Source organism: Lontra canadensis, unplaced genomic scaffold (assembly GCF_010015895.1).
Source record: "Lontra canadensis isolate GAN:19392208 unplaced genomic scaffold, GSC_riverotter_1.0 scaffold77, whole genome shotgun sequence".
NCBI lineage: Eukaryota > Metazoa > Chordata > Mammalia > Carnivora > Mustelidae > Lontra > Lontra canadensis.
The window spans coordinates 5,461,943-5,479,326 of record NW_022631071.1 but is presented as its reverse complement, the minus strand read 5'-3'; the positions used below and the strand labels follow the sequence as shown (position 1 = coordinate 5,479,326).

At 35.4% G+C, this 17,384-nt stretch overlaps 1 protein-coding gene across 5 annotated transcripts in view; it reads left to right on the top strand.

Moving 5' to 3' along the window:
• Nucleotides 1–17,384, top strand: part of DIAPH2 (diaphanous related formin 2) — a 1,009,576-nt gene that overhangs the window by 412,682 nt on the left and 579,510 nt on the right. The window lies entirely within an intron of this gene.

Below are 17,384 nucleotides of genomic sequence, written 5' to 3'. Positions count from 1 at the left end.
AACTGAAGTCCATCATTTACATAAGGGTTCATTCTTTATTTTGTATAATTCTATGGATTTTGACAAATGCATATTTTGTATACTACATACTGATACTTAACTTCTCCTTTGATGATAAACTAGTTATCTCTCCTTTGTTTTATATATTCATTCATTCACTTACTTCAACTGGAGAAATGTATGATTTAAAGACACTCTGGCAGATGTTAAAGCAAATTGCCAATCTATGCATCTCCAGCGATGAAATTAGGCAATGCCTGTGAAAGGTTTTATAAGGGAACCCTAGGCTGAGAGAATGGTATATTAATTAACTTGTGATTTAAGATTCCTGATTATGAAGGGTTTTCCTAAGTTCAGACAGGGTTGGCATCTTCCAGTTATGGATCAGATATTTATTTGCAAGGAAATGGGGTATGGGACTGTTTTAAAAAGAGGTGTTTTGTGGGCATTTCTCTCTTTGTTATAGATATCACTTCATATCTTCCCTATTAAATGGTAGTGGAGAAGTTTGAAAAAGGACTGTTTTTCTTTGTAACTAATTATTCATTGATTTTGTGAAAGTAAGCTAATTGGAAGTTTTGACTTAATAAACTTCACCTTAATAAATTTTTGTAATAAATGTATCAATTAATGGGAAGGATTTATAATATTTATATCCCCTGTGGTGGGTCAGCAGTGAATGGGCAGATCATTTCTGTTACTGGAACAAAGTATTACAAATAATAAATTCAGATGTGCATGCCTACATACATGACAGCAGAAATGAAAAATATTAATACAGAATTGAGTTAAATCCATTTTCTTTTCTTATTCAATCGTTCTTTAATTTTTTAAGTTTTTATTTAAATTCCAGTTAGCATACAGTATAATAGTTTCAGGTGTAGAATTTAAGGATTCATCACTTGTATGCTGCACCCAGTGCTCATAACAAGAGTATTCCTTAATCCCCATCACTTATTTAACCCATCCCCTCATCTACCTCCCCCTGTAATATTATCAGTTTGTTCCGTATAGTTGAGTCTTTTTCTTGGTTTACTTCTCTCTCTCATTTTTCCCCCTTTGGTCATTTCTCTTGTTTCATAGTCAACAGATGTATGAAATCATACGGTATTTTTCTCTGACTGACCTGTTTTGCTTAGCATAATATTCTATAGCTCTATCCATGTCATTGCAAATGACAAGATGTCATTCTGTTTTTTGGCTTTGGACTATTTCATCGTAGACACACAGACCCACAGATACACACAAACACATTCATATTCTCTCTCTCTCTCTCTCTCTCTCTCTTTCTTATTTATCTACTTATCAGTCCATGGACACATGGACTGTTAACATAGTTTGGCTGTTGTAGCTAATGCTGCTTTAGACATAGGGGTGTATGTATCCCTTTGAATTCGTAATTTTGTATCCTTTGGGTAAATACCTAGTAGTACAATTGCTAGATGGTAGGGTAGGTCTATTTTTAACTTTTTGGGAACCTTTGTACTGTTTCCCACAGTGGCTGCACCAGTTTGCATCCCCCCCAACAGTAAGAGGGTTCCCCTTTCTTTGCATCCTTGCCAACATCTGTCATTTTCTGACTTGTTAATTTTACCCATTCTGTCGTGAGATGTTATCTCATTGTAGTTTTGATTTGTATTTCCGTGATGATCACGGATGTTATTTTCTTGAGTCTGTTGGTCATCTGTATATTGTCTTTGTAAAACTGGCTATTGATACCTTCTACCGATTTTTAATAGGATTATTCATTTTTTGGACTTTTAGGTTCATAAGTCCTTTATATATTTTGTATACTAACTCCTTGTCAGATATGGAGTTTTAAATAACCTCTCCCTTCTGTAGATTGGCTTTTATAAGTGTTGATTATTTCCCTTGCTTTTCAGATGCTTTTTATTTTGATGAAGTCACAATAGTTTACTTTTGCTTTTGTTTCCTTTGCTTCAGGAGACATACATAGAAAGAAGTTGCCATGGCCAATGTCAAAGAGATTACTGCCTGTGTACTCCTCTAGGATTTTCATGGTTTCAGGACTCACATTTAGGTCTTTAATTCATTAAGAATTTTGTTTGTGTGTGGGGGGGTGTAAATAACTGGTCTAGTTTCATTCTTTGGGATGTTGTCAAATTTTCCTAACACCATTTGTTGAAGAGGCTGTCTTTTCTTCATTGGATATTCTTTCCTGCTTTGTCAAAAGATTAATTGACCATATAATTGTGGGTTCATTTTTGGCTCTAGTATTCTGTTCTATTGACCTATGTGTCTGTTTTTGTGACAGTACCATTCATTTTGATCACTACAATTTTTTTAATAGAACTTGAAGTGTGGAATAGTGATGCTTCCAGTTTTGCTTTTCTTTTTCAATGTTGCTTTGGCTATTCGGCATTCTTTTTGGTTCCATACAAATATTGGTATTCATTATTCTAGTTCTGTGAAAAATGCTGGTGGCTTTTTGATAGGGATTGCATTCAATGTGTAGATAGTTTTGGGTAGTAAACATTTTAGCAATATTTGTTCTTCCAGTCAATGAGAATGAAACATCTTTCCATTTCTTTGTGTCATGTTTAGTTTCTTTTATCAGTGTTTTACAATTTTCAGAGGACAGGTTTTTAACTTCTTTGGTTCAGTTTATTCTTAGGTATCTTATTGTTCTTTGTGTAATTCTCAATGAGATCCATTCCTTAATTTCTCTTTCGCTGCTTCCTTATTGGTGTATAGAAATGCAGCAGATTTCTCTATGTTGATTTTGTATCCTGCAACAATAGTGAATTCGTGCATTCTTTCTAGTAGTTTTGTTTTGTTTTTAATGATTTTATTTATTTATTTGACAGACAGAGATCACAAGTAGGCAGAGAGGCAGGCAGAGAGAGAGGGGGAAGCAGGCTCCCTGCAGAGCAGAGAGCCCGATGCGGAGCTCGATCCCACGACCCTGAGATCATGACCTGAGCTGAAGGCAGAGGCTTAACCCACTGAGCCACCGAGGTGCCCCTTTCCTAGTAGTTTTTTGATGGAGTCTTTGAGGTTTTCTATAGAGAGTATCTTTTCATCAAGCATAGTGGAAGTTTCACTTTTTCCTCCCTGATTTGGATGCCCTTTATTTCTTTAGTCTGCCTGCTGTGGCCACAACTTCCAGTATTGTGTTGAAAGTGATGAGAGTGGACATCCCTGTTTTATTCCTGATGGTAGAAGAAAACCTGTCAGTAATTCTGAACTGAGGATAATATTAGCTGTGAGTCTTTTGTATATAACCTTTATGACGTTGAAATATATTCTTTCTATCCCTCCATTATTGACTGTGTTTATCAAAAATGGTTCTGTTTTTTGTCAAATGCTTTCTCTGTATCTTCTGAAAAGATCATATGGTTCTTATCCTTTCTTTTATTAATGTAGTGTATTATATTGCTTTATTTGTGAATGTGGAACCACGCTAACAATTCAGGAATATATCCCATTTGATCATGTGAATGATTTTTTCCAGTGTCTATTTGGATTTGCTTTGGTAGTATTTTATTGGGAATTTCTGCATCCATGTTCATCAGGGATATTGGCCTGTAGTTGTCTTCGTTTGTAGAGCCTTTATCTGGTTTTAATTTCTTGGTAATGCTTGCCTCATAGAATGAGTTTTCCAGTTTTCTGCCCTTCCTGTTTTTTGGAATAGTTTGAGAAAAATGGGTATTAACTCTTCTTAAAATGTTTGGTAGAACTCCCCTGGGAAGGCATCTATCCCTGGGCATTTGTTTGTTGTGAAATTTTGATTATTGATTCAATTTCTTTGCTGGATATAGGTCTGTTCAAGTTTTATTTCATCCTGTTTCAGTTTTGGTAGTGTATGTTTTTCTAGGAATTCATCAATTTCTTGCAGTTTGTCCTCTTTGTTGGTGTATCATTTTTCATAATTTTCTCTTATAATTGCTTGTATTTTGTGGTGTTGGTCATTGTTGTTTCTCCTCTCTTAAGAGTGATTTGTTTATTTAGTATTGTTTTATTTCTTGAGGTACTCCTGTATTGCTTTATACTTCCCCCTTAGGACATCTTGTGCTGCTTTGAAAAGAATCTGACTATTGTGTTTTCAATTTAATTTGTCTCCATGTATTTTTTTTCATAATTTTTTATTACATTAGTCACCATACAGTCCATCATTAGTTTTTGAGTAGTGTTCCATGTATTTTTTATTTTTCTTTGAATTCCTAGTTGACCCATTCGTCCTTTGGTAGCATGTCTTTTAATCTCCATGTACTTGTGGTCTTTCTAGTTTTTTCTTTTGGTTGACATCTAGTTTATTAGTGTTGTGGTTAGAAAAGTTTGTATGGTATGGTTTCAATCTTTTTGTATTTAGTGAGGTCTGATTTGTGGTGTGTTCTTTTCTGGAGAATGTCGCATATGCACTTGAAAAGCATGTGTACTCTGCTGTTTTAGGATTAAATGTTTTGTATATATCTGTGAAGTCCATCTGGTCCAGTAAAGCCATTGTTTCCTTGTTGATTTTCTGTTTAGATGATCTGTCAATTGATGTAAGTAGGGTGTTTAAGTCCCTTGCTGTTGTATTATTATCAATGAGTTCCTTGATACTTGTTAGCAGTTCTTTCATATATCTGTGTGTTCCCATGTTAAATATCTAAATATTTACAGTTCTTAGATCTTATTGGGTTTTTTAAAATTTATTATGATATAATGCCCTTCTTTTTCCATTGTTAGTCTTTTTTTAACGTCTAATTTTTCCAATATATGTTTTGCTACCCTGGCGTTCTGTGGACATCCATTTGTGTGATAAATACTTCTCCATCCACTCACTTTCAGTCTGCCCATGTCCGTAGGTCTGAAATGAGTCTCTGGTAGGTAGCATATAGATTGGTCCTTTTTTTCTTTTTTCCCATTCTGACACGCTACATCTTTTAATTGGGGTATTTAGTCCATTTGCATTCCAAGTAATTATTTAAAGATATGCACGGAAAGGTTGTCATTTTATAACTTGTTTTCTTATTGTGTCTGGAGTTTTTCTCTGATATTCTCTTGTCTTTGTCACTTTTGGTCTCTCCTGTGCACTCAAAGAGTCCCCTATAATATTTCTTGCAGGGCTGTTTTAAGGGTCACAAGTTCCTTTAATGTTTGTCTACCCAACTCCTTATCTTTCCTATTCTGAATGATAGCCTTGTTGGATAGATTATTTTTGGCTCCAGATTTTTTCCATTCAGCACTTTATGTCCTTTCACTCTCTAATGGCTTGTCAGATTTCTTTTGAAACATCTGGAGCTAGCCTTATGGATCTTCCCTTGTAAGTTAAGTATTTCTATTATCGTGCTATTATTTTTAATTTTTAATTTTTTAAAGATTTTATTTATTCATCTGAGAGAGAGAGCTAGAGAGAATATGAGCAGAAGAAGGGGCAGAGGGAGAAGTAGACTCCTTGCTGAGCGGGGAACCCAATGCAGTGCTCCATCCCAGGACCCTAGGACCATGACCTGAGCCAAAGGTAGACACTTAACCACATGAGCCACCCATGTGTCCCTATTTTGCTGTTTTTATAATTTTTTCTTTATCACTATATTTTGTAAATTTAATTATCATATATCTTGATGTTGGCCTACTTTTGTTGTTTCTGATGGGAGTTTTGTGTGCCTCCTAGATCTGGATGTCTCTTTCCTTCCCCAGAATAAGGGAGTTTTACGCTTTCATTTCTTGAAAGAAATTTTCTTACCCCTTTATCCTCTCTTCTCTGGGACTCTTATAATACAGATGTTAATTATGTTTGATGAAGTCACTGAGTTCCCTAAGTTTGTTCTTTTATAATTCTTCTTTCTCCCTTTTGCTAAGCTTCTTTATTTTTCATTACTTTGTTCTAGGTCACTCATTCCTCTGCTTCTTCCAGACTGTTCTATATTACGTCGAGCCTATTTCCAATCCTGTTTATTGCATTCTTCATCTCTGATTGATTTTTTTAACTCTTATCTCTGTGTTAAGGTTCTTCTCACTGATATCTTCCTTTCTCATGCCCAGTGTATATACTTATTTTCATTGCTTGAAATTCTCCATCAGGCATGTTACTTATATCTGTTTCACTTAGATCTCTGGCTGTATCTTGTTCTTTTCTTGGAATAAATTCATCTGTTTTCTCATTTTGTCTATGTTTCTGCCTACTTCTCTGTTAATAAAGCCATTTATGTCTCCTGATCATGAAGGTAATGGCCTAATGAAGAAGAGCTCATGTAGTATCCAGGGCCTAGAGCTTCAAGGAGTGTCTTTGCTGTGTGCTGCCTGTATACTGTGGTTGTGTTTTGGTGCTCTATCCTTCAGACAGAGGGAGAAGCAGACTTCCTGCTGAGCAGGGAGCCAGTTAGGTGTAAGCCAGATAGGCAGCCATTGTAGGCACTGCACTGCAGAAGCTCTCCTTGCCTGCTGGGTGCAGTGCTTGGTCTGTTGGCATTAATGTGGTGTGGTTTATCTAGGTGTGCTCTGGCCAGCTTGTGAAATGAGACTTGACACTACTTCTGCCAGAACTGAGGCCCTGTAGAAGTCTTTGGAAACATGGTGTGGACAGGGGTTTGTGCTGGTGGTTTCTGGGTGAGGAGCCTACTTTCTGGTACTGAGACTTTTTTGACTAAGAGGGTTCATTCTGCCAGTGTGCATGGTGGTGGGGCTTAGTGTAAGCCAGTTAGGCAGTCAGTATAGGCACTGCACTGCTACTGACAGGTGTTTATGTGTTTATGGTAAGAAGTAGGGGATTAAGAGGGTACTAGTGTGCTCCTTTCTTCCCAGAGAGTGTTCTCAGTGAATGCTGCCTCTCAGGGACAATGCTGCAAGAAGAGCAAATAATGTCTTCAGTGTGTGCCCCAGGCTTTTTTGAGAAAGCTGTTTCCACACTCTCTGCCTCTAGGTTTTCTGCCTGCGTTCTCTCCAGAAACAGAATAGTGCTCTCTGGGCTCTATTCCAGTGAGGCCTGCTGGTTGCAAGAGCTCAGAAAATGTAGCCCTTCTTGTTTTGCATGCCAGTGTCTTTGGTGAAATGTTCTTCTTGTACATTCCTGTGTGTTTCTGACTCTCTCACCCTTCTCAGCGACTAGGAATCTCCCCGCCTTCCAAAGTATCTGTGACTTATTTCTCCCCTAAACCACGTCTCTGCACTTGCTACATTCTTTGATGTGACCTCTTCTCTCCCTTTAGTTGTGGAGTTTGTTCTTTTAGTTTTTCAGGTTGATTTCTGTGGTATTTAGGATGATTTGATAGTGTTATAGTTGTGTTCATGGGATGAGATGATCCCAGAGTCTGTCTACTGCTCTGCCATCTTCCTCCACTTTTTCTCTTTAGTTGTGAGATTATACATTGATTAACTGGCCATGATGCTTTCTGGCTAGATGTTAGCATATTTCCTTGGTAAATTCTTACATAATCTGTTGATATTGCTCTTACAGAGACTAGTTGTTTTTTGTTCGGTTTTTTTTGTAAACTAGCAAATTTTATTTATTTTTTTATTAACAAATAAGGTACTTGTTTCAGGGGTACAGGTCTGTGATTCAACAGTCTTACACAGTTCACAGCGCTCACCATAGCACACACCCTCCCCAGTGTTCATCACCCAGCCACCCCATCCCTTCCACCCCTCTCCACTCCAGCATTTTTTGTTTGTTTTTAAGAAAATAATTGAGAGCATATAATTTGTAGTTAAGAAATCTGAGTTTAAACCTTAGCTACAATGCAACCAGGGCACAGTATATTAACCTCTCTCAATCTCAGTTTCTTCAGAGTCATGTTAATATTTATCTCACAGGGTTGTTAATGTGTTTAAATAGAATAATGTACATGGAAAACATTACCATTCATCAGTACTTATAATTCATTGTGATTATAATGACTGTTGTATAAATCAGGTTGGAGTTCTTCTTGATCTGTGAATACATTTCTGATTTTTTAATATCAGCTTATTGAACATGGGAGAATTTTCTTTCATGGCTATTGGCTGTGTTTTGGGAAAAATTCCTATTAAGTATGGAACAACAGTCCTATTCCTATTTGAGATAGGAAGCGAGTACTTTATTTTCTCCCACTCAGGCTTCTGATTTATGTTTTTTTGAGTGAATATCAGATGATTTGTAATGGCATAAAATCCACAAATAAATAAGTCAGTCACTGAAAAAAAAGTGTAATTAAAAATTGCTTTAACTACATTACATTTAAAATAATAGTGGTTGGTCTTTTGAGTTTTAGTATCATAATACCAACTGTGTGTGTGTGTGTGTGTGTGTGTGTGTGTGTGTGTTAACCTTAATGGCTGAAATACTATTTGTATTTATTTCTGTTTTGTGAGGTAACTTCAACTTTGAAAGTTCCATAACAATAAAATAAATGAAACAATTATAATCACTAGAGAAACCACTGCTTCTTAGCAACTTATTTTTTTTTCTTTGCTACTTAAGTTGATATTGAAATTAAAGTTAAGCAAGTTTATATTGACAGACACTGCTAATTTGGAATTCACTATAGTTGGTTAAAATATATCAAAACAATCAATATTTTAACCAGCTACTTTTAAGTAGGTATAAAATCCTTACCTGTTTGCTTTTATTTTTAAAACAACCTTGAAGTTTGGATTTTAAAGCCTATATGTCTGGCAATATCTATACATTAAAATACCTAGAAATAAATTCTAATACTTCAAATTATCCATTTAGACTTTTTTTTTCCATTTAGACATTTAAAATGTGATTTTTTCTGTATTATCTAGAGTAAAAGCTGACCAAAAAAATGGACATTGTTTTTGATAATAAAGTTCATAAATTTATATATACAATTGTTACATTAGAACTCTTTTCTTTATTAGCAGTATTTCAAATGAGTGAATACCTTCTTTAGAATTTGAGCAAGCTTCACCATTTTCAGTATTTCAAAAGTAGACAACTTAGGATGAGTCAATTTTTACAAAAGGATTTATCTATGGAAGAGTAACCTCTCTACTTGAGTAATGTTTCCTACCCTTTAGTGATTTACCTTTTTTCTTCATGCTATATTTATATTTTTTCATTGTAAATTGATCATTTTTAGCAGCATATGCATACGATCATGTGCTAATATCTCCTCGGGGGGGTGGGGAGAGAACCACTCTCAACCTTATAGCCCTCTCTATTCCCCATATCTTTGCTTGCCAGACAGCAGACCTCTTTGAAAGCGTTCTCTATTAGTTGCTATCTTTATATTCTCATCTCTCTTTAGTCAACTCCAAATAAACTTTCATCCCAATAGGGTCTGTTCCTGTCAAGGTCACTAATGTCCTTCTGTATTTGCTTCTCAATTATTGTTTTAACCTTTCAGCAGCAATTTTATACATTTGACTACTTCTGCTATTATAGAGGAAATTTATATACTGGCTTGCATGAGTCCACGTTCTCCTGTGTTTCCTCCTTCTTCACCAGCCCATTCTTTCTCAGTTTGCTTTGTTCAGTGCTTTTGTTGATTTTGAGATACATTTTGGGGATGGAGTCAGCAAGTCTTGCTGATGGATTGGCTGTTTGAGATAAAATACACAAAGAAATGAAGAAAGACTCCTAATTGTTTGGCTGGAACAACTGGATGATGGTGCCATTTACTGAGAAGGGAAAGACTTGGGCAGGAGAGGAGTGAGAAGTTTTGCTTTGGCCATGTCATGTTTGAGATACCTTGTAGATGGAAATAATAGTGATGATGTCAGGTAACTAATTGGACTTGAGTGTGGAATTCCAGAAGTTAGTTATACCTAAACTTATAAATTTGAGATCATTGTCACATACATTAAAGTTTTAAAGTAATAAGTCTGGATAACATCACTTTGTGAATGTGTATACATGGGGAAGAGAAGGAAACATGGGATCAAGCCCTGGTGTATTCTATCAGTTAGAGATTGGGAAAAAGACAGTTTCAGCAAAGCAAATCAAGGAAAATATGGCTAGAAAAAAAATAGAACAGTGTGCTTTTATAGAACAAGATAAGAAAGTATTTCAAGAAGTAGGATAAGATCTGAGAGATAGGTAGGATGACTATGAAACACATTCACTGAGTTGGCAACATTGAGGTCATTGATGGCCTTAAGAAGCTTCACAGAAGAGTTTGACCTAGGTGCTATGTTGGCATAAATTGAAGAGTGAAGTAAGAGGTAAGCAAGTATATGCAGTGTGGATAGAAAGCTCTTAAGAAGTTTGGCTCTGGAAGGGCACAGAGAGGGTGGTATCTGTGGGATAGGGATGGCGTTAGAGGATTTTACTTTTATTTTTATTTTATTTTGTTTTGTGAAGCTGGGAAATGGTAAAATATCTTTGAGTGCTGAGGGGAATAATAGAGTTGGGAAGGAATTTTGGAGATACAAAATAGAAATAAGTACATAAAAGGTGAAAAAAAAAAAAAGAAAGTAGCTCCGTATGTGGAAGAACTTACTGTTATAGGAGAATCTTTTTCTCTTTTGTGATAGGAAAGAAGAAAAAGATGGTGCAAGTGCAGGTCTGCTTGCTGGTGGCATGATTAGGGTGTTGCCATTTGATGATTTCAATTTTTTCATGAGTTACGTAGCAGGGTTGTCAGTTTAGCCAACAGTATAGGTTGGTTTGATAAGGACTAGATCATTTAAGAAAATTTGAAATGATTATTGATGAAGTGTTGCCATCATTGCTGGACAGTATAGAGTGTTCATTTGAAACTAATGATCATACTTTTGAATGATATAACTCTTCCCAGTTACATTATTTTTCCAGAAATTCTTTGGTATGTGGGGTGCCTGGTTGGCTCAGTTGGTTAAGTGGCTGCTGTTAGGTCCGTGATCAAAGGAGTGAGACTGATACAAAGCGAAGGTAAAGCAAAGCTTTATTTCACGCCAAGCATCGAAAATCAAACCAACCATTTGGGGCCACCTCTTACAGAGAGAGCAAGCGACTCCCAACCTGACAGACTAACTTTTATAGAGCAAAGGCCATGTGGTTGAGCCTGGCCACACACAGGTGGCTAATGAGATTGCAACACACAGAGAACGCTGCACAGTTGTGCTAGGTCACACACGGGTGGCCAATTGAATTACAATTCACCCTATAGTAGCTATTTGAACTAGCATACCACCTTGGTCAGAATTGGTGCCCAAAAGGCAGGGCTCACACTCCTTGGTAGCTAGGGAGACAGTATGCGTGCTCCACTGATTGGATGTCTCCACCTGGCGCTACTCATCCCTGCATTTGGGCTGTTATCTCCACCTGACCTGACCCGCCCTTGTATTTGGACTCTGTTATCAGGGACTGGTCCAATTTTACTGGTTTCCAGGACTTGCTTTTAAGTAAGTTCCCCTGGGGGTGGGGGGCAGGGTCAGTTTAAGTTTTACTGCATAAACAACAAAATCACTGTTTAACCAAGATGAAATCGCTCTGGCTAAATAGGCCTTTACAGCTCCCTTTGGCTTAGGTCATGATCCCAGGGTCCTGGGATCGAGCCCCTCGTTGGGCTCCCTGCTTGTGTTCCCTCTCTCACTGTGTCTTTCTCTCTGTCAAATAAATAAATAAAGTCTAAAAAAAAAGAAATTCTTAGCTATGCAAATGCAGGCCCTGAAAATGCAGTAGAAGCATTAAGAAAAAAATGTACATGGTATATTAAATAGTGATTACAAATGCCTAGTAATATTTATTTGGCCATGAAATTTAAAGTAGATGGAGAAGGAAGTGAGGACAGGAAAGGAAGTCAAAGGACTGGTATTTACAATAAAGATTGATTCGGCAGGGTTAATTGATTAATTGAGCTGGAAATATAAGAGAAAATGTCCTCAGATATTGTGATTGAATTGGGTTTTGGGAGGTTATTTTTGGTGCCCAGAGTATGACCATGGAATTGAGTGGCTTTGTCTCAACTTGGAAAAGAATAGACATGAAATTCAGAGACTAGGTAGATTTTGAACTTGGATGGTGAAGTCCATGAAAACAATAGAAGTTAGAGCAGACAAAAAAAAAACTATGTAACTTGCTAAAGTCCTTGGGAAATTAGGGTGTGTGACTAAGAAATATGAAGATAAAATAGAAGGTATAGCTATATAGCTATAGGTATATAGCTATACCAAAAAAATGGTATAGCTGGATTATTATAGTGACTACCTATTTATCTTATGAGGATATTATGAAATTTAAATATTGTCAAAGCAGTTAGCTTATAAACCAATGAGTGAATGAAAAGCACATCATACATTGTTAGAAGTAGCCAAATGAAAATGGGTTCCTTATGGTTATCTAGTTTGGGTGGTATATTTAATGAGGACAGTTTAGATAGAATAACATTAATGATGCATAGCTATGAGTATAATGAAGTTTTTTTTTTTACTTTAATTCCACTCTAGTTAACATAGTGTTGTATTAGGTTTAGGTGTAAAATATAATGATTCAGCAATTCCATATATTTCTCCATGCTCTTCAAGATAAGTGTACCCTTAATCCCCTTCTTCTATTTTACACATTCCCCCACCACCTCCCATCTGGTAACCATCTGTTTGTTCTCTATAGTTAAGAGTCTGTTTTTGGTTTGTCTCTTTTATTTCCCCTTTGTTTTTCTATTTTGTTTTGTTTTGTTTCTTAAATGCCATGTAAGAGTGAATTCATAGGACATTTGTATTTTTCTGACCAGTTTATTTTGCTTAGCATTTCACTATTTAGAGCTATCCATGTTGTTGCAAATAGCAAGATTTCTTTTTTTTTATGATGGAATAATATTCCACTGTGTATATATACTGCATCTTCTTTAACCATTTGTCAATTGATGTCTACTTTGACTGCTTCCATATCTGGTCTCTTGTAAATTTTGCTGCTATAAGCATAAGGGTGCATGTATCCCTTTGAATTGATATTTTTATATTTGGATAAATACCCAGAAGTGTAATTGCTGGATCATTTCTATTTTTAACTTTTTGAGGAATCTGTATACGGTTTTCCAGAATGTATGGACCAGTTTGCATTCCCACCAACAGTGCATGCAAGAAAATATAGGTTTTATTTTAGGTTTTTATTTGGAAACCATTTCAAACTTCCAGAAATTACAAGAGTAAGAGTACTACAGAGAACACTTTTATATGTCTTTTTATCCCGATTCACCTACCCTTGACACCTTTTCTCTGGCTTGCCCCTGCCCCCACCACCACATAGTCTCTTTCTTGCTGTTCCACTTTGCCTCATCCTCATCTTTGTCACTGATTCCTTTTCTTCAACCTTCTTTAATCTAGAACATTTCCACAGCCTAGTTTTAAACAACATAAATCTCTTTTTCTGTAATGGAATGTTTTTATCTTATGTATGTCTAATATTTCTTCATGATTAGAATCAAGATATGCATTCTTGGCTATAATTATAGAGAGTTGATACTGAATTAGGTATTGCATCTGGAGGGACACAATATCTGTCTGCCTGTCATTGGTGATGTTAATTTAGATCATTTAGTCAAGGTATTCTACAATTTTTCAGTGTGTAATTACTATTTTTCACTTGTAATTAATAAGCAGTCTGTATGGAGACACTCTGAAACCATGCAAATATCCTGCTTATCAAAATGTTTCTGAAGATTATCCAATATTTACCTTAATGGTTGCAAAATGATTTTCCAAATTTAGTACTCCACAGAACTCTCCATATTCTGCTGTAAACAAGACCCCTCATTTCTCATCTATTGATTTATTTATCTGTTAATCTGTCTACTTATTGATTGATTTATTATCAGAATGGGCTTTTAAGTTCCTATTGTACAGTGGTTTATAATTTATTACTGAATTATTTCAGTGATCAGTTTTTCCCAGATTTCATCAGAGAGAGCCCCTTCTAGCTATCTTATCTTTGTGGCATATCTCTCCCTTTTCTTTTTAGTACTACCTTACTTTCTGATATAAAAATATTATTATTTCATCTTGTACTTCCCCTTCCATAGCACTGGATTCAACAATTTCTCTAATAAACTTGGTTCCTTCAGTGGGGCATTTTATGATACATCAATATCTTGATGGCGGTTATGTGTTCCTTGTTACTGAAATAGAAGAAAAGACAAGTTACTTTTAAATTAACACAGTGTAGAATGTTAGAAATATGATAAGGTTATGACATTTTTAGCCAAGTAATGGGATTTTACTTTTATAAGTGTCATTTTTGTGATAGAGGTATGAAATCATTTCAGACCCATATGTGGGTAGCCTAATTATAATTAATAAGTTTAATTTTCAAAAATAATAGTGTGTAAGGTGACAAATTAGCAAATACTTATTTTCCCTAACAAAGAAAATACTGCTAACTTATGCAGTGGCCATATATTAAGACTCTATTTGAATTGTTCTAGTGACTTAGTTAATAAAACAATAAATTAAAATTAAAACAGACTTAGACAAGAGATTTTAGTGAAAAAACAGAATTTGTTTCCACCTCCAGAAGTTGAAGTTAAACAATAGCTGTAAAAATCCATTCTGGAGTACTTACTATAAATGGACAAAACTGTTTTTGAACCTCTCAGATTATGGGTTTTCATAGTTTTTCTATGTATAAATAGTTATTTGACTTTTTTGAACGTATTTTTTTGTAGTTGGGAAGTAAAATTTGATGTTGCAAACTCCTACATAATCAATAAATTGAGTAATTCAATTTAAAATTCAAATCTCCAATTTTTTTCAAAATTCACTGTTCTATTTTCTTTTCTTTTTTAAAGACTTTATTTGACACAGAGAGAGAAACTGCACAAGTAGGCAGAGTGACAGGCAGAGAGAGAGGGAGAAGCTGGCTCCCCACTAAGCCTGACATGGAGCTCAATCCCAAGACTCTGGAATCATGACCTGTGCTGGAGGCAGATGCTTAACTGAAGACTCTTAACTGACTGAGCCACCTAGGCGCCCCCTATTTTATTTTCTGAAATCACACTAATTCCTCTCCTCCTCCTAAGAACCTAATTTTTTTTTCCATCACTCTTGCTTTACTTCACCTTTATATTAACTGACTTTCTAGAAATCAGGATCCACTGAAGTACAGCAATAGCAACCTAGTTAACACACTTACTTTCTGTTACACATTAGTTGCATATGTACAATATGCAAGGCACTGTGTAGGAAGCTCTGTTTCTTAAGTTACTTGAATTACTGGTGTTTCCAGTGAAGTTGGTAATAGAGTTTGCTTCCTCACTACCAAACTGCATTACAGCAGCTTATCAGATATATTACTCAGTAGTTTGCTAAGACATGAGGTCAGAACTTAAGGTATATAACATATTATCAGTGCTGTGTCTGGTAGTGAGAGCAGAGAAACTTTATCTCAAAATCCCATATTATGGACTATTAAGTTTCCTCTCAAACATATCTTGGAGTTCATGGTATAGCATTTCCCTATCCTCTATGACAGCGATAATCAAATGCTTACTTTTTGAAACATTTTCTTGACATCTCCAAACTGGGTATTTTTTTTTTTAACCAGTGCTCCTTTTTTGATTCATCTTTTCCTTTTATTGCCTGTTGTTTAATGAATAATGTATTCTCCCTTGGCTCCTTAAGTAGTAGTACCATTATTATGAGAGTATATCCAAAGAATTTCTTTTAGATTGACCTAGTCTATGTGAATCATCAACAACATACAAGAAATGATTTTCTTTTTCCCCTCTCTGGAAAGGAAATACTTTTACTAACATTGAAACTGGAGTTATCTTTGAACTTTATTCAAATGTGTCAAGTTTGTAAAACTATACAGACATTCACTTAGCTTAAGGGAACAGAAGAACTTTGTTATGTTGTTTGTATTACATTAAACTAGATCATTGCCTCGGGATCCTATTTAATATGTCCATCTGTTTCACAATTTTTTTGTAGCCTGTTTTCATTTGGTTTGCCTCATGTTTGGAAAACTTGGCATTTATTTCTATTTTATTTCTTACATTATCTGTGCATTCATTAATCTCAGTAATGTTACTTGTTGGATATAAAGTAGTTTATGTTGGCATATTGTGTTTTGAATTTATACTCATGGTGTGAAGGAGGTAACATGGTTTGTAGGTTTATAGAATGTGTATTTTTAAAGTATCAGTTTCCATAAATTCTTAAAATACTGTATTTAGTTTTTGGTCTTATGTTTACCTAGAACAATATGAATGTTAAATATACTTTCATTCTCATTTTTATTATTGATTTAAAGAGACCTTAAATTCCTATAGCAAAATACATTTCTCCCTTTCTGGCCATATCTTATAATTAAGGTGATATCAAAGACAGATTAGAATATTTAAGTCATTAAGTTTTAATTCTTAATTGCACAATCTCCCCTGGCAGGGTTGTTAACTTTTATGGTACAGGGAGGGCAGAAATTCAGCCAAGAATTTTTATTTATTTATTTATTTTTATGAACAGGGCTATACAATTTCCATTTTTCCAGGTGGTATTGGGAATATGTAAATAGATCACACAGCTGCTGGCTTGGTGGATTCTGGGGGTATGTCTAGCAGATGCTTGCAGAATCTGGAATTTGAAGTATCCCCAAATACATCTGGCAACACAGATATATACTTTCTGGTTTAACATTTCAAATAATGTCTATTTCTTTGCATCTTGATGGTTTATAATTGTCTTAGTGGTATATAACTGCTTTGTTTCCTGGTTTTTGGTTCCCTGCCCTCCAAAGACATTTAAATGGCTAGGAGATAACCTTCAAATTAGATGGACATTCCTATTAAATAGCTGAATATATTTTTAAGGATAATGTGGAATTTCTGTAATTAGCTCATAGTTTACCTACAAGAAGGAAAATGAAAACCATAGTCAGCCTCATTTCTTTCCATCACTTATTTCTATAGCAAAATCATTATCACTGATGTGGGCTAAAGAAGTACCATTTTCCCGACATTTCATCTGAGATGAGACAACCTTTGAAAAACTTGCACCAACCTAATTTTTTATCATTTACCTCATTAGCTGCTTTGGTTAAAAATAAAAGCTCCCAGGGGTGCTTGGGTGGCTCAGTCAGTTAAGCGTCTGACTCTTGGATTTGGCTAAGATCATGATCTCATAGGTCTTCTCTCCCTCTGGCCCTCCCCCGCTCATGCATGAGCATGTATTTTTCTCTCTCTCTAAAAATGAATAAATATATCTTAAAAAAATAAAAGCTGACAAATTGGGCATTTTAGATGCCTAAGATCAGTTTGTAGGCCTTCAGTATATAATGATTATTGAACATATGCTTTTTTAAGCTAATTTATTTGATAATTCAGTTTTTATTGAGCTTCATGAAGGCTACTTTGCTAAGTATTTTGAGATCTACAGAGATGATTAAGTTAGACTTGGACCTTTATATGTAGGAGCTTAATGTTCAAGAATAAGACAGTGCACAAAACTAATGGTGGGATTGAAATGAAATTGTGCCAGATTTAAGGGTATATAGGAAGGAGACGTTAGGGAGATAGTGG